General features: G+C 39.0%; 1 pseudogene across 1 annotated transcript; it reads right to left on the reverse strand.

The window, feature by feature from the left end:
- Window positions 1-1,856: 1,856 nt before the first annotated feature.
- Window positions 1,857-24,926, reverse strand: LOC146459852 (uncharacterized; annotated as a pseudogene). Its single transcript, XR_014857796.1, has 15 exons — window positions 24,614-24,926; window positions 23,379-23,582; window positions 22,685-23,013; window positions 21,837-21,975; window positions 21,019-21,070; window positions 19,508-20,049; window positions 17,935-18,240; window positions 17,314-17,512; window positions 15,480-15,685; window positions 13,541-13,725; window positions 7,797-8,761; window positions 7,141-7,355; window positions 5,675-5,715; window positions 4,536-4,632; window positions 1,857-4,033 (listed from the first exon to the last, which is right to left on the reverse strand). The product of XR_014857796.1 is annotated as an uncharacterized LOC146459852 (transcript).
- Window positions 24,927-26,668: the final 1,742 nt, after the last annotated feature.

A 26,668-nucleotide genomic window follows, 5' to 3' on the forward strand; every position in this document is an offset into this window, starting at 1 on the left:
AGACAATACCGTATTCTCAAGCAAACAGTATCGCGTGTATACATTGCAATTAATACTAACCGCATAAATAAAGGGGATTTTGTATTGTGATGACTTTTTTCTCCCGTTTCTCTGCCCTGGACTCCTAACTTTTGTCTTTTTTTTTTTTTGCCTACCTGCCTTGAAATGACGCCTCCATGTCAACAATGGATTCCCAGTCCACTCTAAGGTGAATTGCTGGAAATTACCCCTCACTAAATTGGTTATACTTTTAGGCAGCAATCACAAATCACTGAGACAATACATAGCAAGATATCTAGACGTGCGTTGCACCTATTGCCATGTAGGGCACCGATGACAATATCAAAGAGAAAAAATAGATAAACAGCAACAACAAAAACAGAATGAAGAAGCATCAATAGACGCTATTACTTAGGGCGCATTCCATTTGTCAGTACTGGTCGGCCAGATCGATCAGTTTGTAAACGGAATGTACCAATTTGAAGGATACAGTAAGTTTTATCCTAGTCCTTCGAATTTCTTCACGATAGCGCGCACCATTTTCGAAGAGATTATTTTTCAAGATTTTGCAGCACCATCCCTTCAAAATGACACATTCGATTTACAGACTGTCTGGCGAGACCGGCCAGTTCTGGAAAATGGAAAGCACTCTTATTTTCTTTGGGCAAGAAGGGTGGCAACATCGACTTTCAGGGCGGTGCCCAAAGTGCAGGGTTATCACGAACAACATTGTGCGGGACAAAACTTCAAATCGTGGATTTTCAAACTGGTTTAGGGTAAAACGAATGTCGAAGTGCATCGTGTTGAAGAGCTTCCGTTGCGTTGTTCCCTTTGTATTGACTTCAATATTCTCGAGCTCTGAAATTTGTTCATATTTGAATTGTTCTCGTCCATGCATCTCTGGATACTTCTCGAGAAGGATGGAAAGCGTGTCTGATTCGTTTTCTATTTTGTCTTTTTGATGGACATTTATGTAAAAATTGCTCAGCAAATTGTCCAGCTTACTACAAAAGGCATGTTTGTAACTCGTCTGATTTCTCCAAGTTATCCAAGAAACTTCAAAAACTAAATGTAAGTGGTTTCTTACTGCGCCTTTCAATAAGGGATAAAACACGTTGTCAGATCTCGCCCTGTACAACAATCCGCGGTAACTACAATGTCGTCACCTGCGATGCATCCGGGATTGTTATGTGCTGTTGGCGTGAAAACTCAATCAGGATACTGAATGGTCAGAACATGACCAATAGAGTAGTTGTTTGGGCGAGTTAGGAGCCAAGCACTCTTTCCTCTCTATTTACCGTATGCCTGTTGAAGAGAGAGATCTCGATGAAAAGAGCAAGATGATCCAAGTGCCTTCCCTCAAGTGAAACCAGTAGTTTTTGAGGTTTTTGCAAAGTTTGTCCATTCCGGAGTTTTGTTTGAGTGTCTGGTTGGCAGAATATCGCAACGTGGAATTTGTTTCATCAATTTCTAGGAATTTTGATATATCATTTACCTTTCACAGATGACACATCAATGACAAGAATCTGAGATTTTCCTATCGATTGAACTAGTCTCACATTTCTCTTGAACGTTGTCATTTTCCGAGTTATGTTTTGTAAGGAAGGAAAGAGTAGAGAAGGGTTGAACATAGATACGAATTCAGCATAAGACAAACTTTCCACTTAACATGCAACGTTAACATTTAGTAACAGTGGATTCATTCTGTTGCTATATTCTGTCATCAGATTCTTTTTCCTACTGCAACGCTAATTCTAAATTCGTCAGACAAAAAAAAAACAGCAAAATATTAATAATCTTTTTGTCTTCGTAATTCGCCGGATTAAAGAACTTGCACCAGGTCAGTGATCGTTTTAAACTTCTTTATTTTAATGCCTCAGCTATAAACTATTTTAGCAATGACATGGTGAATAACGTTACAGCTAGAAACTGGACCTTCATCAAGCTCCCTACAACTTTACCTTTAAAAAAACCATGCCTTTCAAAAAATCTTACGTGTTACAAATTATAAATAGCCAATAGATCCTTCACTGGTCTTCGAGTATGATTCGCGTATGAACAGATATCTGCAAGAACCTTTGCCCAGATGTTGATTTAAGGGTTGATTTCTTTGGAAGAAGACGGAGATTTGCTGCTCGATTCACCTCGTACAGAAGATTTCCCTTTCTTGGTGTTTGGCTAATTTAGCAATAACCAGTTCCAAAGCTAATTTTCTATTTACTACATAATTAACTTAGCAGGATAGACCTGGCAAATTATTTGCTACTACGATTCAAAGGCATTTGAGCTATTCAGCTATAAACGATTTTAGCAATGACATGTTGAATAACTTTACAGCTAGAAACTGGGCCTTCATGAATGAAATTTAATCAAGCTCCCTACAAATTTACCTTTAAAAAAACCATGCCTTTCAAAAAATATTACGTGTTACAAATTATTGTAGCTTACTTGAGGTAACAAATTGATTGACGTGTCCCAGAGGCTCTTGCGTGCGTAGAAACCATGTGCTTTGACGAAGTTTGGATTTTTGTATTTTTCTGCACCCTTTTAGACTTTACAAACAAAATTTTGTATGGATTGTTAGGCTTAGGATTTCCACGGCCTCGTTGCTGCACAAAGGTATAATTTTGCTTGCTTATCTTTGTCATTTATCAGCAATTTTAATGGCCATGCTCGTTAGACTATGAAGCGGAACTTATCGCATCGTGTCACATCAGATTTTTCTTTATCCGTCTCTTTGGTTTCACGGCCCTTTATATCACTAATCAGTGGTTCTTACGGTTCTCATGGATTATGGATTTCGGTTCTTGGATCATCACTGTTAGGAATACATTAAAGTACCAGTAAAACTGACAACTATTAACCTGAGGATTGTATTGCGAGTTTGGGCTGCCGATCTAGCGAGACGCCGCGGTTACACAATGGATCCTTCACTGGTTTTTCGAATATGATGGTGAAGGTCCTTTGGTATGCAAATGTAATGATTAATATAGATACTAAACCTGACATTATCTGTACCGTGACCTATATAAATAGCTTTTCTGTTCATTCTTTTGACTTGCGTCTTACAAAATTGTATTAGAATTAAATTAACAATTAATCATTTGTGAAGTTGCACCATCCAAACGGAGGTGTACAAAAAGTAAAATCTTCAACTCATGAGGCATTCATCCAATAATTCCCTCCCCCAAAGTTCCCCGCCTCTCCGCGTATGAACAAAATATTTGCAAGTACCTCTCACCTATTCCTTTGCCGAGACGTTGATTTCTTTGGAAGAAGATAGAGATTTGCTGCTCAATTCACTTCGTGCAGAAGATTTCCCTGTCTTGAAGTTCAGCTAATTTGACAATAACCAGTTCCAAAGCTAACGTTCTATTTACCACATAATTAACTTAGCTGGATAGACCTAGCAAATGATGTGCTACTACGATTCAAAACCATTTAACAATGAGCTACTACAGTTTCACGACAAATTATCTACACCTGTTATCAGCATATCGAATGGAAATGACTTTCACTTTGCTGATGCTGAACTAACTACAAACGTGTCTCCTTTTCCAAGATGATGCTGCTCCTAGGCAGTTCCCCAGTGTTGCTGGCATTAGCCAGTTCTGCGGTGCTGCTGATGCTGGCCAGGTCTCTGGTGTTGCTGATGCTGGTCATTTCTATGGAGTCGCTGATGCTGGCCAGTTCTCTGGTTTTTTTTGTGCTAGCCAATTCTCCGGCCTTCTTGGGGCTAGCCAGTTCTCCGGTCATGGTGGTGCTAGCCAGTTCTCCGGCCTTCTTGTTGCTAGCCAGTTCTCCGGCTTTGGAGGTGCTAGCAAATTCTCCGGCCATGGTGGTGCAACCCAGTTCTGCTGTTTTACTGGTGCTAGCAGCTACCTCACCGTAACATGGCTCAGACTCGTCTGTTTTGCTGAGATCATAATATGGCGTGTCTGTCGTCATCATTTCTTCCATTATAGATATCAGCTGCGTGAAAGTTGGACGTTTATCTGGATCGTCTTTCCAACAGTCCATCATCAACTGGTAACTGGTAAGGTCAAATATAGTATAATAGACAACAAAGGATTTTTTTTTTATCCTGGTTAACGTGAAGTCTCTCAGATGGGGACGGTAAGGAGGGAGTTCCCCTTGATTTGTACTCTACTAAGCTAAAAATGGTCCCCTCCTCCGTGGTCTCGAAAGATCCAGGCCATTATTCAAAGAGCTACTACCGGGGTACCACCGGATGTAGCTTTTCCAGCATCCTTAGCCAAAACCCCTTCACTGCCAAATAAAATTTTTCCCACCAAAAGATTGTTGTGCTAATTGCATAACAATTCGTTTCGAGACTACTACGACATAATTCAGCCTCACTGAACAGGTTTCGTCCAGCGTAAAGGTAAACTTTCCTTGAATATTTACTTCTTTTTAGCAAGGAAACAAACTTTGGACATTGTAAAAAATATTCGGTCTTTATTTTAGCAGTTCGTTAAATAGCCTGGCTGAATTATTTTTATAAGGTAAGGTAAAACCAGTGCTTAGTTACTCACATTTCGTAACCACACGTTTTGGGCTTCTCCATGCGATATCCTGTCTTGAGAATACTGTACAAATGTCTGTTGCTTATATCAGGATACGGGATGCCTCCTAAAGGGTCAGGGCAGAGAATAATGGTTAGATATTAGAAATACACACTTAATTTATTTGAAAACTGCACAGCTTTTTAATTGTACTCAAATTGTAAGGTTCATTTTCAATACGGGTACCGACCACGTGGGACAAATATGCTTATTACATGCATGTTAGGGACAAAACAAAAATAAATGTAATCACAATATAAGTATCAAAAACTGAATCTCAGCTTTATCCTATCTATCTTTTCTTTTCTTTCTTTCTTCCTTTTTTTTTTTTTTTTTTTGTTTTTTTGTTTTTGTTTGTCTTTTGGGACCGGAAGGAAGGCGGATTCTGCCACCTTCATTTCTTCCTCACTATCACAGATATTACAATGAGGCTGGCAGGATCGATAGTACGTCCAAATATGTTTCTTTTAAGGTCCACAAGGGAAAGCGATGACGCAAAATGACGCGAAAATTAGGTAATGATTGGCATGTGGCAGCCATCTTGAATCTGCCATCTTAGATTTTTTGGATTTCCCCAAAACTTCAGGAAATCGCCGAAATTAAAGAACACTAGGATGGCCTGTAAACATAAAAGTTACAGTAAAATGCTAACTTTCTTTGTTTTTAACATGAATTTCCACTCTATAATAAAACTGCCTCTCAAAAATTGATCACCATGGTAACATTGAAGTCAATGAACACCAACCGACCAGATTAAATTTTTCCAGATGAATCTCCCAAATAGTCCTTAAGTTTCTCGCTGATTACAATAATAATAATAATAATAATAATAATAATAATAATAATAATAAAGTTATTCATGTTCAAAGTTGATGCAGTCTTGAAGATAGAAAAAAAAAACCTGGACTGTTTTGTAGTCTTTGTGCTTTGTGAAGGCCTGAGTACCGAGTTCATGGCGAGGAACTAGAACGTTAATGTTAAAAATGGGATCTTCGATGGCTTTTCAAGAAAACATCGTTACGAGCCCAGAAAAGAAGAGATTTTGATTTTCGATTTTTTTGCCATTATACTATTTTGATAGAAATTAGGTAAATAAATGATTTTCTTACCCATGGTGGCCACTTCCCACAGCACTACACCAAAAGACCATCTAAAACAGAATTATATGGTATTGAAAAAAACTTGTTGTGTTTGGGTAAAAAGGAAAGTCCAATTATATGGTCATTTCTATTTTCTATTTGAAATTTTAAAGTGCTACTGTGATCAAAATTATACCTTTCCTTTTATCTTCAGGCATTGGAAAGAAGAGAGGAGAATACAACCCATGCCAAATTTTAAATTGTAATTCCAACGGAGAGCTCGATTGTTTCTAGCGCAATTTCCACATTCGGTTTGCCGCCATTACTCAATTCAAAAATGTCCGCTTAAGCACACGGAGAGTTAGGTCAACATCATGTTATTCCTTCCCATTGTCTTCAAAACTACCACTCGCGTTGGAACTGAAATCAGAGCCATATTGGGTAAAAGTAGGGGAAGAACTTTAGCATTTCCACTGCTTTTTCTTGCTTATCCATTCCGCCAGGATGACAAGATGGCGTCACGAGAGTCCCAAGGAAGCTGCTGCAAAGCAGTTGACGGCTCAAGTAGTTCCTGTTTGAGTAATGGCGGACGCATTTTACGTACTATCGGGCATCGGGCAAGTTGGTCTGAATTATATATTTTCTTGCAGTTTAAAGGCTACACATTACCCTGAAGCTCAGAAATTTCGTTAAAAATAATTCGATTTCCTTCACAGTAGCACTTTCAACTTCATATATTGGGAAGATTAGAATTTGCTCTTTCATAGCGTAATGAGAAAGATCGAGAGCTATATCCTTAAGAACTAGAATTCGCCTATCTCATAAATAATTGCTTTTTATTGGCCAGAATTTCATTTCAACCAAATTAAATTGGGAAATACATTTTCCGAAAATAATAAGCGATTAAATTGAATGAACTTTTGATGGCGCCAAATTTTTTTATTACATTAGCGTATTTTATGGCAAATCAATAATAAAAGGGTAAATTGTAGAATAAACCAAGGCTTAACATGCAGAACGATTCTGCCCGTGCTGTACTATTTGTTTAAAGAGCGGTGAAACTTTGTTGTTACCTTTAAAAAACTTTACATAGTAATGAACATTATAATGAACAATTATTGTCACAACCTTACATTCATAAATGCTTTTTTGTCACCTTTGTTATACGTTAGTTCTTTCTTTCGTTATTCTTAGCTTGAAAATGATGCCAAGATGCATATGGGAACGAATTTACCGCTTTTTGTCATCGTAGAGTATACGTAATGACTAGTCTTACACTGTATTATACAATGGACAAAAAGTTGCTCGAATTTTCCTAACCAAACCTTAACCTAAAAACGCCATTACTCAGGACTCCATTTCTTATTGCCGTTTCTTCACAATTTCTCACAGCCAGGCAAACGTTTGCTGCTGACCTAAAGGCAGCAGCACTGACTTAGTGATACGATATCATAGTTTGAGTAGTATGTATATAAGAAAAAAGATTACATACTTACACGTCACTCTTTAAAGTGTATATGCCGCCCTTAAGAGCCTCGGGTGCCGTCCATTTGATGGGCAGCTTTTTCGTGTTTTTCACCTCGTATATCTCACCATCACTTGTGTGGCGTAGCAAACCGAAATCTGCAACCTTAACCTTTCTGTCCTCACCAACAAGAATGTTACGAGCTGCTAAGTCACGATGAATGAATCCTTTGCTGGCCAAATATTCCTGCCGAAAAGATGATATGGATTTAAAGAATCAAGAAAATGATAGATTTTTCTGTCGAGACAAATCTCGAAAGTATAGCCTCAGCAATTTTTTCTATAAAAAAGCTTATGGTTACGGCTGTAACAAACCAATAAATTATACTGAAAAACGAAAACAAGTAAATCATTCCTTATTCGCTGGTGTTCATTCTAAAACGTCAGTTTGGCTTAATTAATTCACGTCGAGTTTTAGTGTGGGTTGACTGGGAGTTAGGTGGAGTTGATTTCAAGCTATTTTATATTCTAGGATGATCGGATATTAAAGTCTTTAGTTTCAAAGTAGAGGGATGGAAGGCTGTATGGAATGAAGGACTTGAGAAATGGAGAGGGTAAACGAAATTTTCGGTTAGTTTCATAGAATTGTTTACAGTCTGTGGCTTTCACCCCTGGGTTGTCTACGTACCATTCCCTGCGCTATCTGCCAGGAAAAACATAGAAGATCTTCAGCAGAAATAACTTCATCATCATCATCATCATCATCATCATCATCATCATCATCATCTCCTGGGTGCTCATCTTCAGGATGGATGATGATCTTAAATTCTTCGGTGCTTTCCTTCTTCGCGGTAATCAAGCCTTTGTCCAGTGTCTCTTTTCTTGTGTTTTCTTGCACTCTGGTTTAGCAGGAAGTTTTCTTCTTTTCGGAACGGGACCAAGGTGGACAGAAGGCACTGCCAAAGTCGACATGACTGGTTGATTCTTGTCTTCTTTTTCTAGTTCAAAACTCGTGGTGCCTGGTTGACTTAAGATGGTCGGAGATTGAATGCTTACATCAAAGCTGTCTTTGATGTTAGTGTTCTCTGTTTGCTCGCTTAGTTTGTCCACTGTTAACATTTGCAAGTCCTCCCCTTGCTTTCTGTTTTCATCGCCATCTTTAACGTCGCTCCTGATAATGATGCTTACCTCTGTGTTTTTGCCTGACTCCCCAAGGCTGCTTTTGGGATGAGAGATACACTCAGGTTCTTTGGCCACGTTCAAAGCAGAGCATTTGAGACCTTGGTGTCCATGGACACTCTGTTCCTGGTCTTCCATGATAGCGCACTGGGGTTCGACGTCAAGATATGGAGTACCATTAGGGCTGGTATTTAGTCCCTTGTCATTTTGGTCTTCTCCATTTCGTTGCTTTGGCTTGTATCCATTCTTTCCTTGAGCATCGTGACTTTCTACTGAGGTCAGGTTCACTTTATCATCACTTCCTTCAGCTCCTACACCTTCCTCTATATTTTTTTCTCTATCGCCCAACCTTCCTTCCTTGTCGATAACTTCAAGCTGTACTTCTTTGCTTCCTTGATCCGTTATCTCGCCGTCAGTTGAAGGAAAGGCTAATTCTCCAAAGATGCCCACGTCAATCGTATTCTTTAATTTAAGCTGCAAATTGAAAAGAAAAGGCACCAATTAACGGGTTGGTGTCTTTCTGAAGATAAACGTGATTTAAGGATGTTAAGATTTCCAAAAATTTCAGGAAAACGCCGAAAATAAGCAAAAAGTAATCAAAACCAATAAAGGAATTAACACTAACATGATCTAAATAAACAAAAGTTATAGTAATAAAAGTAATTTTTCTTCATTCTAAAAGGAGATTTTCCACGTTCTGAAAAAAAAAAACTGCCTATCGAAAATCGCTTCCCATGGTAACATCAAAGTCAATGAACACTAACTGACCACAAAAATTTCCTACCAGATAAATTTCTTAAAAGTCCTGAAGTATAATGCCGTTTACGCAAATATCAAAAACATTATTCATGTTCAAAGTCGCCGCGGGCAGAATTCACCCCCTTCCCGGTCTAGACGGATAAAAAGGAAGAAAATTTATTTTCCTTACCAACGTTTATGGTCTAGCTCATGCATATTAGTGTTCCTTTTATTATTGGTTATAACGGTCGTTCAATTTTGGCACTGTACTCGAAGTTTGCGAAAATTAGACAAAAGTTATAAAAACCAGTAGACGAACATTAAAATGAGATAAAACATAAAACTCTTTGTAATAAAACTACTGTTCTTTATTTTAAACGGGAATAGCTGATTTCCCGAAAAGGTGAATGGTTGGTTGCCATGGTGACATCAAACTCAACCAATAAAATCAATGTTTCCCATATATATAGGGAATCACTTAGGTTTCTTCATAAGCAAGGATGTTTGCAAGCTTGGTGGACTTTAGCTCTAATGTTCATTAGTTTCTTTCTTGTGGCAGTAGAATGAAAAACGTGGGCAGTGGCTGTAGTGTTGAGGCATGATTATGCACCATTATTGTCCAATCAGGATAAAGCTGTTATGATTGTAATATATTTATAAGCGAGGTGCGAGTTAACGGTCGAGTTGTTGTCATGTAATGTTCTGTGTGAGTGGGTGAATTAAAATACTGATCTTAGATGCCGGCGGTCCGTTTTCATTTGAGAACTTGTACCAGCGTTCTACATTGGCGATGAGGATTTTTAATTCAAGGATTCGGCAATCGACGGGTAGGTAATTTAACGGTTAAGCAGTTAAAAGATGCCAGGTGGGGAATCGGAATCAAGTAGCAGAACGGAGTCGAGTGGTTCTTCGGTAATGGTTTCGTTGGATGTCGGTTCTTGGTGTCGTTCGATACGAAAGCGATCAAGCTTGTCGAAGATGTGGTGGTATTGGGCAATTTATGGTTAGATGTCCACAGCTTCAAGGTCGTAGTAGGGGTGAGTTTAGAGGTTCTACAAGTGGAGGCCGAGGTGTTACTGGTCGGTCTTACACATCGGTCCGTCATCGGTGCGTCTTACACATCGGTCCTTTCCAGGCAAATAATTTGAGCGGGCAAGGGGAGTGTGATATCCGTGAGAGATACAGCAGTTTGTTTTCGGGCGTTGGTCTCTTAAAGGGGTATGAGCTGAAACTGCACGTTGACGACACTGTGAAGCCTGTAGCACAGCATGTGCGTAGAATTCCGTCCGGGTTGCGGGAAAAGGTCGATAAGAAGCTTGACGAACTACTGGAGCTGGACATAATAGAAGACGTACCAGAGGGGCCGTCGGGATAGGTTTCACCTTTGGTAGCTGTGCCTAAGGGAGACGGAGACGTGAGGGTCTGCGTGGACATGCGTCGTGCAAATGAGGCGATTGTACGAAAACGGCATCCGATTCCAACGATGGAGGAGCTTCTACATGACGGGAGTACCGTCTTCAGCAAAATTGATCTCAAGTGGGGCTTTCATCAGATTCTGCTCAGTGAAGAGAGTCGACACGTCACAACGTTTGTCACGCATCGCGGGCTTTACCGATACAAGCGGTTAATGTTTGGTGTGACATCAGCACCGGAGAAATACCAGCAAATTATCCGAGATGTTTTGAAGGGTTGTGCGGGGGTTGTGAATATTGCTGATGATCTAATTCTTCATGGCAAGGACATAGAAGATCATGATGTACGTTTGTTTGCAGTGTTTGACAGGCTGAGTGAAGTGGGACTGACTGTGAATGGAGACAAATGCCAGTTTAGACTGACAAAGCTCACGTTCTTCGGTCATGAACTGACAAATAACGGAATTAATCCAAGTGAAGAGAAAGTGGCTGCTATTAGAGACGCAAGACCTCCCAAGGACGCAAGTGAAGTTCGATGTTTCATGGGTTTGGTCCAGTATTCAGCGAAGTTCATGCCAGACCTACTATCCATAGCCAAGCCCATTCAGGAGTTGACCAGGAACGGCGTTACGTTCAAATGGGCTGCGGAAAAGCAGAGATCATTTCAAGAGTTGAAGAAGCTGATTACACAAGCCGAGACACTGGCTTATTATCAGGTGGGCTGCAGGACAAGAATTGTTCCTGATGCGTCCCCAGTGGGGTTAGGGGCAGTTCTGACCCGACAGCAGGTAGGTGTGTGGAGAGTCATTTCCTATGCGTGGAGAAGCTTGTCTGACGTGGAATGTCGTTACAGTCAGACTGAAAAGGAAGCACTCGCATTGGTCTGGGCCTGTTAACGATTTAGCATGTACGTTACTGGTGAAACTTTTGAAGTGGAAACAGATCACAAACCCTTAGAGTGCATATATTCGCGCAAGTCAAAGCCTTGCGCGCGAATTGACAGATGGGTGTTGCGCTTACAAGGATTAAACTTTACAGTGGTGTACCGACCAGGAAAGACGATCATTGCTGACGCCTTATCCAGGTTAAACTCTGTGGGGTCATGTGACGGTGGTGAAAAGAATGACTTCGTCAAAAACATCGTAGAGAACAGTGTGCCTGTTGCTTTGTCACCAAGAGAAATTGAGGAGGCGTCTTACAATGATGAGGAACTGTGTCAAGTGAAGAACTGTGTGCGTTCTGGTGACTGGGAACGTTGTAAACTCTCCTCGTACGTTCCTATCAAGGACGAATTGTGTATTTATGGTGAAATTTTGCTTCGTGGTACTAGGATTGTAGTTCCCAGGATCCCACAGGACAAGGTCAAGGGATCAGGGGATCGTTAAGACGAAATATCGACTTTGCAATAAAGTTTTGGTGGCCGGGAATGGACAAGGACGCAGAAAAGGTGTGCAAGGTGTGCCGTGGCTGTCAGGTTACTTCAGGTTACGACCCACCTGAACCGATGTCTCGTGTGTTGCCTCCTACCGTCCCGTGGCAAGACCTGCTAGGTCCCCTGCCCTCGGGAGAAAGTATTTTGGTGGTGCTTGATTATTTCAGCTGATTTCTGGAAGTGGCTATCTTGAAGTCTACCACGAGCCGCAAGATTATTGAAGCGATCTCCCCGATGTTTTCGAAATTTGGTATTCCGTTTTTCCTGAGGACAGATAATGGTCCACAATTCGTGTCCGAGGAGTTCGAGACATTTCTACGTAGTCATTGTGTTGAACATCGAAGGACTACTCCATTATGGCCGCAGGCCAATGGCAAGGTCGAGCGTCAGAATCGTTATTTGCTCAAGTGTCTGCAGATCGCACATTCGGAGAAGAAGAACCTGCGCACTGAATTGGTTACATGGTTGACAGCGTGCAGGTCTACCCGCAGGTCCGACCGGGGCCACACCCTTCTCTTTGATGTTTGTAAGAGAGATGCGGTCCAAACTACCGGAACTGAGAAGAGAGACGGTGGACGTTTCACGGGAAGAAACACGCGACAAAGACTGGTCGAACAAGTTGAAAGGGAAGACATATGCGGACGACAAGAGAGGCGCTGTCCCTAAGTCAATTAGAGTCGGCGATGCAATGCTTCTAAAGGCAAAAAAATCGAACAAGTTGTCAAGCAATTTTCATCCAAGTCCATTTAAGGTCGTTCAGAACGGGAATTGAAATAACTGTCAGGAATGACGTGGGAGTAGAGTTCAAGCGCAACACAGCGTTTGTCAAGAAATACAATTTGCCGGAGGGTGCGTCCGCGACCGTAACCAGTGATAGCGGTTGTTCAGCTGATCGTGAAGGAGATAGACAGGAGCCAGGGCCAGCAGAAACAGCTGATCGTGAGGGAGAAAGACAGGATCCAGAGCCAGCAGAAAGAGATAGCGGACGAGATGAAGAAAAAAATGGACGTAAACTGCCAGAACCAGAAGTCCGCCCAAGTTCAAAGACCTTCGCGGTTCAATGACTTTTTTTTATCGTTAAGGAATTAGCTTGCGGTTCAAGGACAATGTTATGTTATTAAGTGTTTAGCCCGCTTATGTCGTGACTGCTAAGCTAGATTTTGTTTTGTTTTGTTTGCTTGTAATGAATCTAATTATAAGGCTTTCGTTTTTTTTGTTTAGCCCTGATACGTAGCGTTGTTTATGTTTCGTTTAAGAAAAGGAGGGATGTAGTGTTCAAGCATAATTATGCACCATTATTGTCCAATCAGGATAAAGCTATTATGATTGTAATATTCATAAGCGAGGGGGCGAGTTAACGGTCGATTTGTTGTCATGTAATGTTCTGTGTGAGCGGGTAAATTAAAATACTGATCTTAGATGCTGGCGGTCCGTTTTCATTTGGGAACTTGTACCTGCGTTCTACAGTGGCGACAAGAGATCTTTGATTTTTGCTATGTTTGATGGAATAAAACCTTCAAGCTCAACGGGTACAGGAAAAGATCAGGACTTTGGATATCTTTAATTTAACTTTAAGGCCCTTCACAGACCGGGATAAATTTCAAAAGTAGTGAGAAATTAAATCTGAGTAACCCAATATTTCTTAAGTAAGAAATTAAACTAGATTCTGACCTGGTGCCTCTTGTTTCTAAGCCATTGAAGAAGATCCCCGTGTGGAACATACTCCAAGATAAGCATGATGGGTTCTGTCCTGACCCAGTAGCCGAGCATGCTCAGAATATTTCTATGAGAGCCTATTTCCTTCATAAGTTCTATTTCCTGAAGTAGCTGTAGTCTGCCTTCTTCGCCGGCCCTTTCTGAAACATCAATCAATCAATCAATCAATCAATTACCAATCAATCAATCAATCAATCAGTTAATCATTCATTCATTCATTCATTCATTCATTCATTCATTCATTCATTCATTCATTCAGTCTGTCTGTCAGTCAGTGAGTGAGTGAATGAGTTAGTCAATCAGTCAGTCAGTCAGTCAGTCAGTCAGTCAGTCAGTCAGTCAATCAACAAGTCAGTAAACAGGCTGCACCAAAAAGGAAACTGGGAGTGTCTATGAAAAGACATCAATGTAGATTCCCTATTGATTTGCGAGTTAACCGGTCCATAACAGATAATGCAATAAACGTATTTGTAAGAAATTTTTACCCGAGGGACTTGCAGCACTTCTGTAACTTTTCTTTGTTGTCTATCTTAAAGTGTCAAATTAAATCACTGCTCTTCGTTCATGTCAAGTCAAGTACGAATCCCGTAGCGGGAGATGATGACGCTGCATGGTGTAAGGATTACGACACGATTTACCAACGGTTCAACGACCAAAATCGATCAAAAAGACATCAAGACCAACAAATATACTATCATAACCTTAAAATAAAACAAATACGTGGAACAGCAAAATTATACTTTAAGATATCATTGCCATGGTAGCAACGAATTTCACACTAAGTTGTTTCCAAATAAATTTCACAAAAAAATTCCAAGCTTTGGAGGCGTTTGATTACATACAACCTCCACCCCACCAATCAATGGTTTCACTATACGAAGTCGCGTAGTATATTTCGCGTAGTATACCTTTTGATAAAATAAACGATCGATGAAAGCAACGGAAGATCAAATCCGGAGGTCCTGGGTTCGATTTCGGTCGTGGTCAAAGATTATTTTTCTTTACCTCGAGCCGTCCTCTATTTTCTTACTAGGGCTGACGCTCACTAGGATTCATCTAGTTTTACTTTGCACTCTACCTGAGACATTACAGAGGTAATTCTCTGATTTATTATACTGTTGGGTGCTTATTTCAAACGGCACAACATTCATTTGCTATTAACAATAATTTGGGAAGCCGGATCAGTGGATCATCTTTGTCCATCATTCTTATACATTTGTATAAAGCCGAAAACGCGTATTGTAAAGTATTAATCAGGGACCTAATTTGCTTAACTTGTATTTCTTTACTTTCTCCTTATTTACTTCAAGGACCTAAAAGACACAAGAATCTAAGAAAATCGAGGAGAAATGTTCGGTTTCATTCCAAAATTAGTCTGCGAATTTTCTGAAACTCTGGCTAAAGACGGATTGGACGGAAATGGATTACATTTCTCAAACTCATTAATAATTCAAAAGCCAAAGACAAAGAAAATCATGCACCGTGACGTGTTTGGATATCTGATGAAAAACTCCTCGTTTTTGCATCCTTAATTTCTCCTTCAAAATAGGTTTTATTGAGAAGTTGTATCAAACACTCGTCACAGAGTTTCATCACAATATCAAAAACCTCGAAGTTCGTCAAAAATACTCCGCTACGCGTCTCTCTTCTCGGTTTTTGATATGTGACGAAACACTGTGTCTCGTGTTTGATATATTACTTGAAAAATGGGCTTACCTTCTTAATTTGTTCAAATGCGTCTTGAACCGACATTGTTAAAAAGCGAATATATTTTTTTCTCTGTTTGAGAACATCATTTTTGATATTTCTCTTTTGTTTCTAGCTTTGATATTAACACAGTTTTGGACCCATGACGTAAAAGCCCAGTAGCGTAGCACATAAAAGAATTTCTCACCAAGTAGAACTTTTATGGCAACCACTCGTCCTTCACCGATGTCCACTCGTTCCTCTCTGGGCTTGGAAAATACTTCTTTCTTTGGTAATTCCCTCATGACTCCTTTGTGAACCTTACCATAAGCACCTCGACCCAGTTCCTCCATGATGGTTACTCGCTTAGGCGTGACTTCTCGTAGCAGCAAAGGAACGATGTTGGATTTCATTCTTAAATGAATCGAAATATATATAAAATTGTATCTAATATTAGACTTCTTTTGCTTTGGCTATTTAATTGAAGTTCTCTTGTTTGGATTCTTGTGTAGCTCAGGGGCGGATCGAGGAATTTTTGATGGGGAAGGGGGGGGGGGGGGGGGGGGTCCAGACTTTGATTCAGAAACATTGTTGAAAGTTTATTGAGGCAAATAACTTATCCCCCACACCTCCGAGTGTCCCCCGCCTCCCCAACTAGTTCGCGATTGTTTCAACTCGCTCAACTTTTATAAAAATGGCGAACTATCCAGGAACCAAATTGGCAGGAGTGGCATACAAGTTAAGAAAGAAAGTGAAAAATTCGCTGCCGTGCGTTCACGTTCTCCTTAAAACCTTAAATGTGGTAATTCCACGTTGTTGTTTTGCAGTGGACGACAGAGAACTGTACCAAAATGTAGAATGCACGTGCAGAGCGATTGTTTTTGCTCATTAAACCTATTGTTTTGCGGCTCCGCAAAACAATAGGATAGAGCACATGTTTCTGTGAACGGCGATCAGGCAATAGTGCTTTGCGAGCAGAGCAGAACAGACTTCTAGAGCGTACCTCCCCCCCCCCCCCCCCCGAAAAAAAAGTACATTTTTAATATGCCTGGAATTTAGTTTAATGGTAAAATAATTTTTTTTTAATCAACCTAATGAATAGTAATATGTTATCTTGTCGGTGCAAAAATTTAAGTGTCAAACAAGTAGTAAAAAAACGTAGGGGTCTAATGGGGGTTTGGGGCCGGACCCCCCTGATCCTCCCCCTGGATCCGCCACTGCAAAAATACTTATATAACAATTATTCACCGAAGTGGAGGTGAATAGTGATGGATATTTTCCGAGCTGCGAAGCGGCGGGGTAAATATCCGTCACTTTCACCGACACTGAACAAGCTGAATAACTAGCCGACCAAAAAGTTATTTTATTTCAGACAATATACCGACAAATGGAATGAAATTTCGCGCCCCACGCGGTAAGCGATTTCTTATTGTAGAAAGTTCCGTCTCGCTTTCTTGCAAACAAATAAAACTTTTGGAGGCAGTTGTTTAGTTCCTGCAGTGCCATTTCTTCAATTTTTCTGTGAAATACGTCTTGTTGTTGAAACCATGCTGAAAAATATTAGATGGTTCATTGTTTTCATTGTAATTTTAGTGGTCGGCAGTTTTCGTAAGCAAGGGATTGTATTTTCATTTTTTGCCTTAGAATGTAAGGTTGAAAAAATTAAATAACTTTCCTTTTAATGCCGTCAAACCAAACTTTGTTGGCATTTATGTATTTTTTTTAGCAGCGGCCTCGTTTATCGAAATAATTTTCTCTTAAGTAACCGTGGCGAAACAGGAAGCCATCTTGTTTCTCTTCGGCTGCTCGGAGGTGAATAGTACTTGGCTAACCACCTCCGAGCTAGCCAATCAGCGCGCGCGTAAAGCACTATTCACTTGTATGGTGTATACTAATAATTATTATTTGGCCTCATATGCTTTAAGATTCGAAGGAAAAATACTTATATAACCTGGAATTCAATGCAAATTTTATTTCTTTCATTACTTCCAGCTTGAATTAAGCTTTATATGTTAAATAAATATGACAGCATTCTAGCCTACCTTTCGTGCTTAGTATGTCTGCGTATTTCGTTCTCTTGTCTTCTTCTAAAGTAATTGATTCCCACAGTTATCACAGCCCCAAGAGCTACAGAAATTCCAGCAACAATTCCAGCTATCTTTGCAGTAACGTTTTTATCTGTTGGAGTACCAATTTTACCTGTCGTAGCATCATTTGTGTCGGTAGTAGTAGCCCTCTTCGCTGAAAAATACATATGAAAAAAACGTAGCTAGTGTTAAACGGCAAAAACAGAACAATTAAAACTGAGCAACAGACTGGACCATATTAGACAAATGGATAAATAATCTTGAACATGACTGTAAAGGGACGCTATTTTCTTTCTTTTTTTTTTTTTTTTCTTCCATTTACCTCCAAAATCTAGAGAAAAACTTTATCTTGTCTCAATTAGGACACTTTTAACTTGGGTGAAGAATAAACTAATAATTCAAAGTTGCAGGTAGTAGTTGGGGATACTGAATAAATACAAGGTCAAACCTTAGCTTCTTCACTTGTAACGTTTGAATGGATGATCTTGATGTGAGTGATTTTCACAGTTTTTAACACCTCCTTTCAATTTATTACACGAGGTATAATTATAACTTCATCATAAAATAATATCACACCTGTGTTGACTTTTACAAACCAAGAGGTTGACTTTTTACTCTCGGTTTTCAGGTCAATTAACGCAGAGACTGCAATCTCATACTCCTTGTCACAAGTGAGTCGTATGACATGGAAGGTTCTTGTAACTTGGGAAATTGGTATTTGACTCCACTCAGCTTCATTTTCTTGTGAATTCTTTTCTCTGTAGTATATCCTGTACTTCGTAAGAGGGCATGCTTGGCGTCGTAGAGGACTCCATGTCAGATTAACATCGCAGCCATTTATTTCCGTTTCTTTGTTATTGATAACAGGAGGTATAGGCTCGCCTAAATAAATATTAAAGAAAAAATCAACACACTAAGCGTCATTTTTATTCATTATTGATCATTGTTATGGGAACTAGTTGCTTTCCTGGTGCTGACCCCTGGACCCCTTCCTTCAACCTCCCCATGATAACCAATCTTGGCCAGATGCGTTTTCTTTATTTGACCATAGATCACGACCTAAATTAAACAATAGAAACTAGTTTCAAATTGCATACTCTTCATCAACTCTTCTTTTGGTCATTGCAACTGTTCTTTTTTAGAGAAGATTCCAAATAAATCCAGCGCATTCAACCTTACATAACCGATTAATTTCACCTCGTCCTTCTGACTAATGAAACGCATCAAATAAAATTCCTGCCCTCGATTTTTCGTCATTTGATCGTCATCGATAGTTTATGGGATATATTTAAATAATGTCTGAAGTTGTATCCTGATGAATACTTGGGAAACTCGTGATCTTTCGATGGAAACTAACAGGCCATTTTCGAGTTGCTTTCAACCTCATTGTGAAAGCGAGGCTAAGTACAAAGTTTTTATTATGAAAATTAGTTTTCATTCATATGCAAAAAAAAAACTAATTTCCATATGAAAAAGTTTTGAACTTAGCCTCGCTTTCATGATGGGGTTCCCTGCAACTCGGAAATGGTCTATTAGAAGAAGGCAGCACTGCCGAAACGTCGGTGAACATCAACCGAACTTAATAGCGTTACAATATACCAAAATCTTTTGCATCAAATGGTCTATTAGAGCTTGTTCTTCTTCCATCCTTTTCCTCACGAGGACAGGTAGTCCTCATTATCCTAAATTACTGAATAGGAAAACGTTAACGTGTAAAAGCAAGATATAACGTACTATACGAAAATATGGTTCACCGGCGACGATACGTTATATCTTGCTTTTACCCGTTGACTTACTTTCTTCCTTTGATATAACAGGTCATTACAGTGATCCTATGTGAAAATATGGCTGATTCACTTAGTACGAATATTCCCTGCTGTCTTTGTTTCATGTTAAAAAATGTTCACTATGTTAGCATAATTTAACAAAACACCAGCACAATTCCGGTGACACAGTCCCTTTAAGCGAAAAATGTCCGGATTTCAACGGGAATCTCCTCAAAATTACCAGGAAATGGACGAGAGTTGAGAAATAAATCTTGAAAGTTTTATGGGGCCTTGATGAGGTTTTTATGTTGAAACGAAGTGCTTTTAAAATAGCGATTTTATGGTGCGGGTATCGAAAAAAATAATTAGTAATTAATTGTTACCTTGAAATATATCTGCTATTTCACCCACAGACAAAGCCCTTCCAACAACATAGAGATCCATAACTGAACCAATAAACGACTGTGTTTTTAATTCCCCTATTAATCCAGTCTTGAAAAAATGCGGATTATTTCCGATAATACAGTTCGGCTGCCCATGGTCTGACGAAACAAAGAAGTATTCATTCCATTTCTCCCGCAATACTCTTTCAATGCCATTGACGAAGACTTTGATCTTGAACTGCTCACAAGTTACCACTATATGGTTCCAATCACTGACATTGAAGTTTGCTTTTGTCAGAGTGTTGTAAACAGACAGAAAGACGATGGATTCCTTCATTGCTATGTAAAATATTTTTCCACTATTTGTCCGGAATGCTATTATAGGCCCATCAACACCATTGGATTTTATCCAAAACGCAATCGTAAAATCACAATTCGTGATGTTTATGTTAGGCACAGTAGCGTAGGAGCTGTTTTGACTAAAGTAGGCGGCCTTGCTGCCAGGACACCAGCCCTCAGTAAAGTTCACTGTACCAAAATATCTATCAAAACAATAAAAATAAATGATACCTGTTGTATTGAGAAGGATGTAGATCTCTTAAGCAATTGCATGTAAGCTCAATTGTCTCAAAACAAAATTAACGTAATGTTTCAGCAATTCAGAGTGTTAACAAAGGAAAGTATAGTAAAACCCTGTTATTATGGACACCGTTGGGACCAGAAAAAGTGTCTGTATTACAGAGTGTCGTTATTAGGCGGGTTAATTTTAAAGAAAATGTATGGAGCGGGAACAAGAAAACTGTCCGTTAAAACGAGTGTTAGTATTCAGGGGGTCTCCGTAGAGCGGGGTTTCACTGTAAAAACTGTACACTGCATCATTATTTTTACGGAAAAACAACATTCGCAAACACTAACCTACAACCATTCGCAAGTCTTTTTCTACATAATGATTCAATTTCCAAAATTTGAACTTGATCCTCAAAATTTAAACAACGGTTGTTGAAGTGAATAGTTAACAATTAGATTATGAGCTCGAGATTTCTATCGCGTGATAGTTGATGAGGGCGAAGCCCGAATAAACTATTACGCATAGAAATCGAGAGCGAATAATCTAATTGTTTTAGTATAAATCTACTAGTCGTTCAAAACTAAACAAGTAAATTATCTATTTCCTCATCGCAGACACTTCGAAAACGGGAAGAAGAGGGCGCCATTTTGTTGGAAATCGCTTCTCACTATCTATCACAGAATAGATAGCGAGTAGCGTAGCCAATCAGAGAACGGCATTCGTGATAGAACACTTGCAGATTTATACTAAAGAAGAATAGAAAAACAACAAGAGAAATATTAAAGATAGCTTATCATACGGTCTCAACTCAATTTCTCAGCTGCTTAAGGAAGTGTTTTCTGTAACGCCAGTGTCCACAGATATATGGACACCCGAACCATTCAACATTTAATTAAAAAAAAAAACAACAACACACAAATTATTTGATTCTTCAATTGCTTACTTTACGTCTGGATCGGAACCATCTAAGAGCCAATGACTGATTATACTCTTCCCTAAAAGGAAATCATAACTGGCACATTACGTCCCGTACGTCAAGTATTCGTTTTACGAAAATAAAAGAAATAGATAAATAATATCAATCTTAGTGATAGTGATTTATAATTACCCAAAATAAAAGTACCCAATGAGTGTGTAACGGTTTTCTTTAAAGATGAAAGTGCATGACAAGAAACTCAAATAGTGTTAAATTTGTCAATTTAAAAGAATGTAGTATAAAGGAGTAAGAACACGAAGGCAAACATAGTGTAATGAATTTGATCAAAGATGTACTACATGTCTTCGTTATGCTCCATTTCTGACTGTTTTGTGGGCTAGCCCACTTATCAGAAACGAGCTTCCTCAAATATGGATTCGCTTGAAGGATGTTTGTTGCATCATCTTCATTGACTGTGATGTAAATACAATAAAAGAACAGGATAACGATATTCTTAATGTGAAATCTGCCACAAAGTGCCAAAAATTGAACAGATATGCCTGAGGAAACTATATACGATGTAAATGTTATGAACACCATATTTTATGACGCCAAATCATACCAAAAACATCGTAAATTAAAGTCTTGGCGTAAATTGACTTCGAACATTTCGTGGTGTTAATAGGACGCCGCAATTCAACTGAAACACTCAGGCAACTTTCACAACCCTAGCCGAAAAGAAGTCATTTTCCTTGCTATACCACTGTAAAGTTTGTATTATAAATTTTCCATAAATGAAAAAAGAAACATATAGATTACTTTTTATAACAGGAAACCTTGAGTACCTTTACAGCTGTAGAGCTCCACCCTCATTGATATGTGGTTATGCCGAGCTGTTGGTCTGAATCGGATGTAACGAGCTCTGATTGGTTTGTTCAGGTCGTGAATAACTATGGTATTCTGGTCTTTGTTTCCAGCAAACTCCTAAAAGAAGCAACAACCCATAATTAATGATTCAAGTTTCTGAAATTATCAAATATTCAGGATTTGCTATCACAATAATGAAGTGTTGTAACCTTAGTTTTCAATTTCGTAGAGTTTTTAATGTTAATTTTCATGTTGGGAGGCCTGTGGCCGCATAAAGATTAGCGGCTGTTTGTCCGCACAGGGCAAACAATCGCCATGTTTGTAGTCAAACGTTAGCCCATAGTACGAATTTGTGGATATTTGGACCTTTCATGGAAGAAAGCTCCAACAAAATGTAAGTTCTTGCCATATGAAATGTTCAGTTTAGATTTACCGACATTTATCACACATTGTTCCATAATATTTGCAATAGTTTCTGCGAATCGCAACTCGGAAGCGAACAAGGATCAGGGGTGTAATATGTGGATTTGCCCTTGTGAATTAATTGTGATCTCAATGGTTGGATGAATGAAGCTGAGAAATTTTACGCCTACATGAAGTCTTACTCACTTCAACAACCTGGCCCTATTTTTTCAAAGCGAGGATAATTACATCCATGGGATAAGATTTCAGTATTGGCTGAAGTACATTTTACCCGTTGGATAGCGATTTATTCAATAGTTAACGTTATTCGCTCCTTAAAAAATCTGGGCTTACATAATTCCAGCGTTAATTGAAGTGTATTTCTTTTTAAAACTCGTTTTTACGACGAAAACGTGTATGATACCTTGTTTTCATTTTGTCCTGGTTCGCTGTAGTACTGGAAGTTAAAGCCATCGTAACTGTACTGCAGTTTGTATTTCGTCACCCACTGGCTCTTAGCGTTACATCCTTGTGTTGCTACACGTGTTACTATAGTTTGCTGATTTCCAAAATCAACCTGGAGCCATTGACTGACATCATTTATAAGAGCTGACCACGATCCGCCATTGTTCGAAGCCGCCTTCAGTTGCAGTCTGCCTTTGCTGGAAGCATGATTAGCATCCAATTGTGTAGAGGCACTGATTTTTTCGTCAGCGATAGCATTATCTTCCATGCCAAGAGCTTTCCAACATTCTGGTAATTGAAGCAAATGCTAAGAAATATAAGCCTTTAAAGAAATGCATGATAAATTCATCCGCATTCAAAAGTAAGATGCTTAGTCGGTTCAATCAAATTTTCTGGAAAGAAGCATGGAAATGGTAAATTTGTTCTGCATTCTCATATCCATATCAGTAAGGGTTATCAAAAATTAGGTTGCACGTCGTGCATAGCATTGAAAGGTAATGAATTACATTGCATGTTTGGAAGATTGGTACTTAAATTTTGATTTTACTTTGTCATTACTCAATAGTGTAGGGTATAGGAATGTGAGATTTAAAAAGATGGCAAGGGAGATAGACTCTTAACGTTACCTTGAACAACAGCAACTCAGTACAAACCGTTACAGCTGACTGTGCTGACATCCTCGCTCCAGGCTCCCCAAAATCCACGCCTTATAGAGGCAGGTCCACTGAGCTGGTAACCACTGGAGCAATTAAAGGTACAAGTTGATCCATAATCTTGATTTGATATGAGACACCGTGGAGGATAAACATGCACACCATTCTTCAGAGTAATATTTTTACAAGCAGACACTAGTGAAGCTTTGCGAAAGGAAAAAAGAAAAACAAAGTAACTACTTGATTGGTCAGAAGGATGTAGCTACTAGGTAAAACAGAATCTGTGATATCCCCTCGGGAAAAGGCGATAACTTACGAATGAAGACTACATGTAGTGATAGTAAATAATATGACATTTTCAGAATGATTGGGTTCAAACGGACATATGGAGGAGTTATGTTTTTTTCAAAAAAAAAGCGAGAAAAGATCTTTATCTCAAATATAGGTGGACGGTTACAAAAGCTTTGTTGTAAGTTAAGCTTGTTTAATTCACTATTTTATGACTTAAACACATTCAAAAATAGAGAAAGTGCGATATCATTTTGAAAATAAATTGAACTCCAACGGTCACAAAATCGCGTTTTCAACTAAATGCTCCTAAAGCAATTAGAATAAAAAAAAACTGCTATTTTGCATGGCCAGCCAGAGTGCGACAATTTCGAATGAGAAAATTTTAGGTTGCTTATTTTAAGTTATTTCATATTTGTTACCTCTCTGCCAAAAGAATTTGATGCAATAACTATTAGCGATAATTATAATTAACAAAAAAAAAATAATAAATAAATAATAATTATTAACTAAATCTATTTCTGGATGAAAATTGAATATGAGGATTACACTTTATGGAGACTCGCCGGTCTTATTATAAACCTATTTTAAGTCCCGTATGATGCAAGGTTTAAAATAGTCGTTACAACTACTAACCCACATACCTAGTAGGGTTAATTATTCAGGAACATTTCGTTCGGCTTAATCTTCCTAGATTGTGGAACACCAAAGAATAGTCACTTATGGCTTGGATACTTGAAACTTTTATAATGCACATCTAGCGCTTGACTGGATATCGAAAGGTATAAATGGCATATACCCTGTGACTTGTAAGCTTTGCTGGTGAATGATAACTAAGTTTAACAGAAAATAACACTAATAAGGGTGAAATAAACTTATTTAATAAACTCGGCAACTGAAAACAACTACCTTTAGAAATGACTATCACTAAATGACCTCTCACTTACGATTGATTTCACAAATGGGGCGGAAAGATCGTTTGCAGGAATAGTCATGCCATTTTTGTCCATCCTTGGTTGCTACACAATCTTCCGTGCCTCCCACGTCACTGTTAGGTTGGTTATGGCCCCAGTTTGTGTAATTAGCGAGTGATCCGTCAATCCAAAGCCATCTGGAGCCGTTCTTCGGATCCCTGTGCAAAGCAATCCACGCCAAGTCTTTAATTTTTGAGGAAACCGCTTTTACATTGGCTTGTGAATTCAAAATTGCAAGGTTTGTTCCTAATGCCACGCAGAAGGATTTAGCAGCGTTCCATTCCATTGTCTTTTTAAAAATTTTAAAGCAAGACCCATGGAAACCTGGAAACCAGCCCGTTGGGCAAAGGGCTGCAAGGAAATGTAAAATAAAATAAGTAAATGCAATACACAATACAACACAATGCGTGCAATGCGACGCCACGTCATGCCATGCAATGTAATGTAATGGTGGCTTGAGATGGTCAGGAGACTACGAGAGTGAAAGATACAAAGCTGGAATATCCAGAGTTGTTTTCTTTAACAAGCCAAGCTCGATATAAACGTTTAACCCGTTAACTAAACTGGATGGGAAACTACGAAATGAAAGAAACAATTCGAAAGTACCAGCGTGTACTTCACATGGTGAACCTGAAGCACTTTGCCGCCAAGTTGATTGCTTAAATTTACGAAAACATCGCTGTTTTTTTCTTTGGCGACCGAAGCCATGTTGTTACATGATCTGAAAAATAGGCATGTGTACGGTAGAAATGGATGCAAAGTAACTTATTTTCTTGCCATTTATTCGCTTTCCGTTAGACTATATGATACATTTAAGTTGTTTTTTCCTTTATTTCTGGTGGTTTTAGATCTTTCTGCGAGATAGGTTGCTGCAACACTTCATTTTGAATAGTCTCTCGAAATAGAGACAGAACTTGAAGATTGTCGAAATTAGGCAAGTTCACATAGATATAAAAATTCCATGAAGGACAAGCCGCAAGGTTTTGTTCTTTAGTGACAATTTCTATGGTTCCTACATGTATGTTACAGTTTCCTCGGTTTGGTTGAAAATCTCTGCCTCATTTGATTTCAAGTTGAGCTATTTCTTGATTGTTTGATCATTCGGTTCGATAGTGGTGTCATTAAAGTCTTGCTGTTGGCTTGATTTGAGCTCAATGTTTAGAAAAGTCGCTTTGATAAATTAAAAAGATGTAATATAGCTGACTGTGGAGTTTGTTTGTTATAGCGGGCGCTTGTAAGTTCTTGTTAAATTGATCAATAAAAGTTGTGCTCAAATTAAGCCTGGACATAATAAGCGCTCCTCCCCACTCTTGCCCGCGGTCCGCGCTTTTTTTCTTCCCCGAGAAATAACATTCAATTCCGACCTCAACTAGAAGGCAACTCTATAATCTAGAATCTACTGTACAGGAAAGTTAACCATGCGTGAATTCCTTTGAAGTTTTTGGTTCATTTTACTGTCCTATCATTTTTCACTTCTTATTTAACTTTCCAAACTCAATTAGATTGCAAGATTATTCTTTATAAGAACCCAATGCTTTTTGGAAACGTGACGACAATCTGAACTGAATTGTTTTTTATGTTGCTGTCTGTCATTGGTCTGTTGAGGCATATTCCCAGTAGCCTTTTGCAGGCATCCAGATAGAGAAGTCTCCCTCGCAGTGCTAGCCCTTTTTATATAATTAGTGGCGTCACGCAACGCTTCTCCCCACAAACGGCTGCTCACATTCGAACCACATTCCTTTCCCATTGTTTGTTTTTTTTTTTTTTTGTGGTCAATTGAAGGTGCCAATCATGTATCAGCGAAGGGAGAATGACGTACGTTTTCCCGCGTAAAAATGACAACGGGATTTCCGGCAGATCGTAAGACTGATTTTTATCAGTTTTTCCATGGCGGACAAAACCGAAACACCGAAAAAAGTAGTGGACGAAAGCTCAAAGTGTTTCGTGTGTTCTTCGCCCACAGCTGCTAATGGAAGGGTATTTATTTTCGGGAATAGTGTGCATAACTTTGCTGAAATTATCAAATGT

The sequence above is a fragment of the Pavona decussata genome, unplaced genomic scaffold (genome assembly GCF_977016875.1).
Source record: "Pavona decussata unplaced genomic scaffold, jaPavDecu1.1 SCAFFOLD_215, whole genome shotgun sequence".
Taxonomy (NCBI): Eukaryota; Metazoa; Cnidaria; class Anthozoa; order Scleractinia; family Agariciidae; genus Pavona; species Pavona decussata.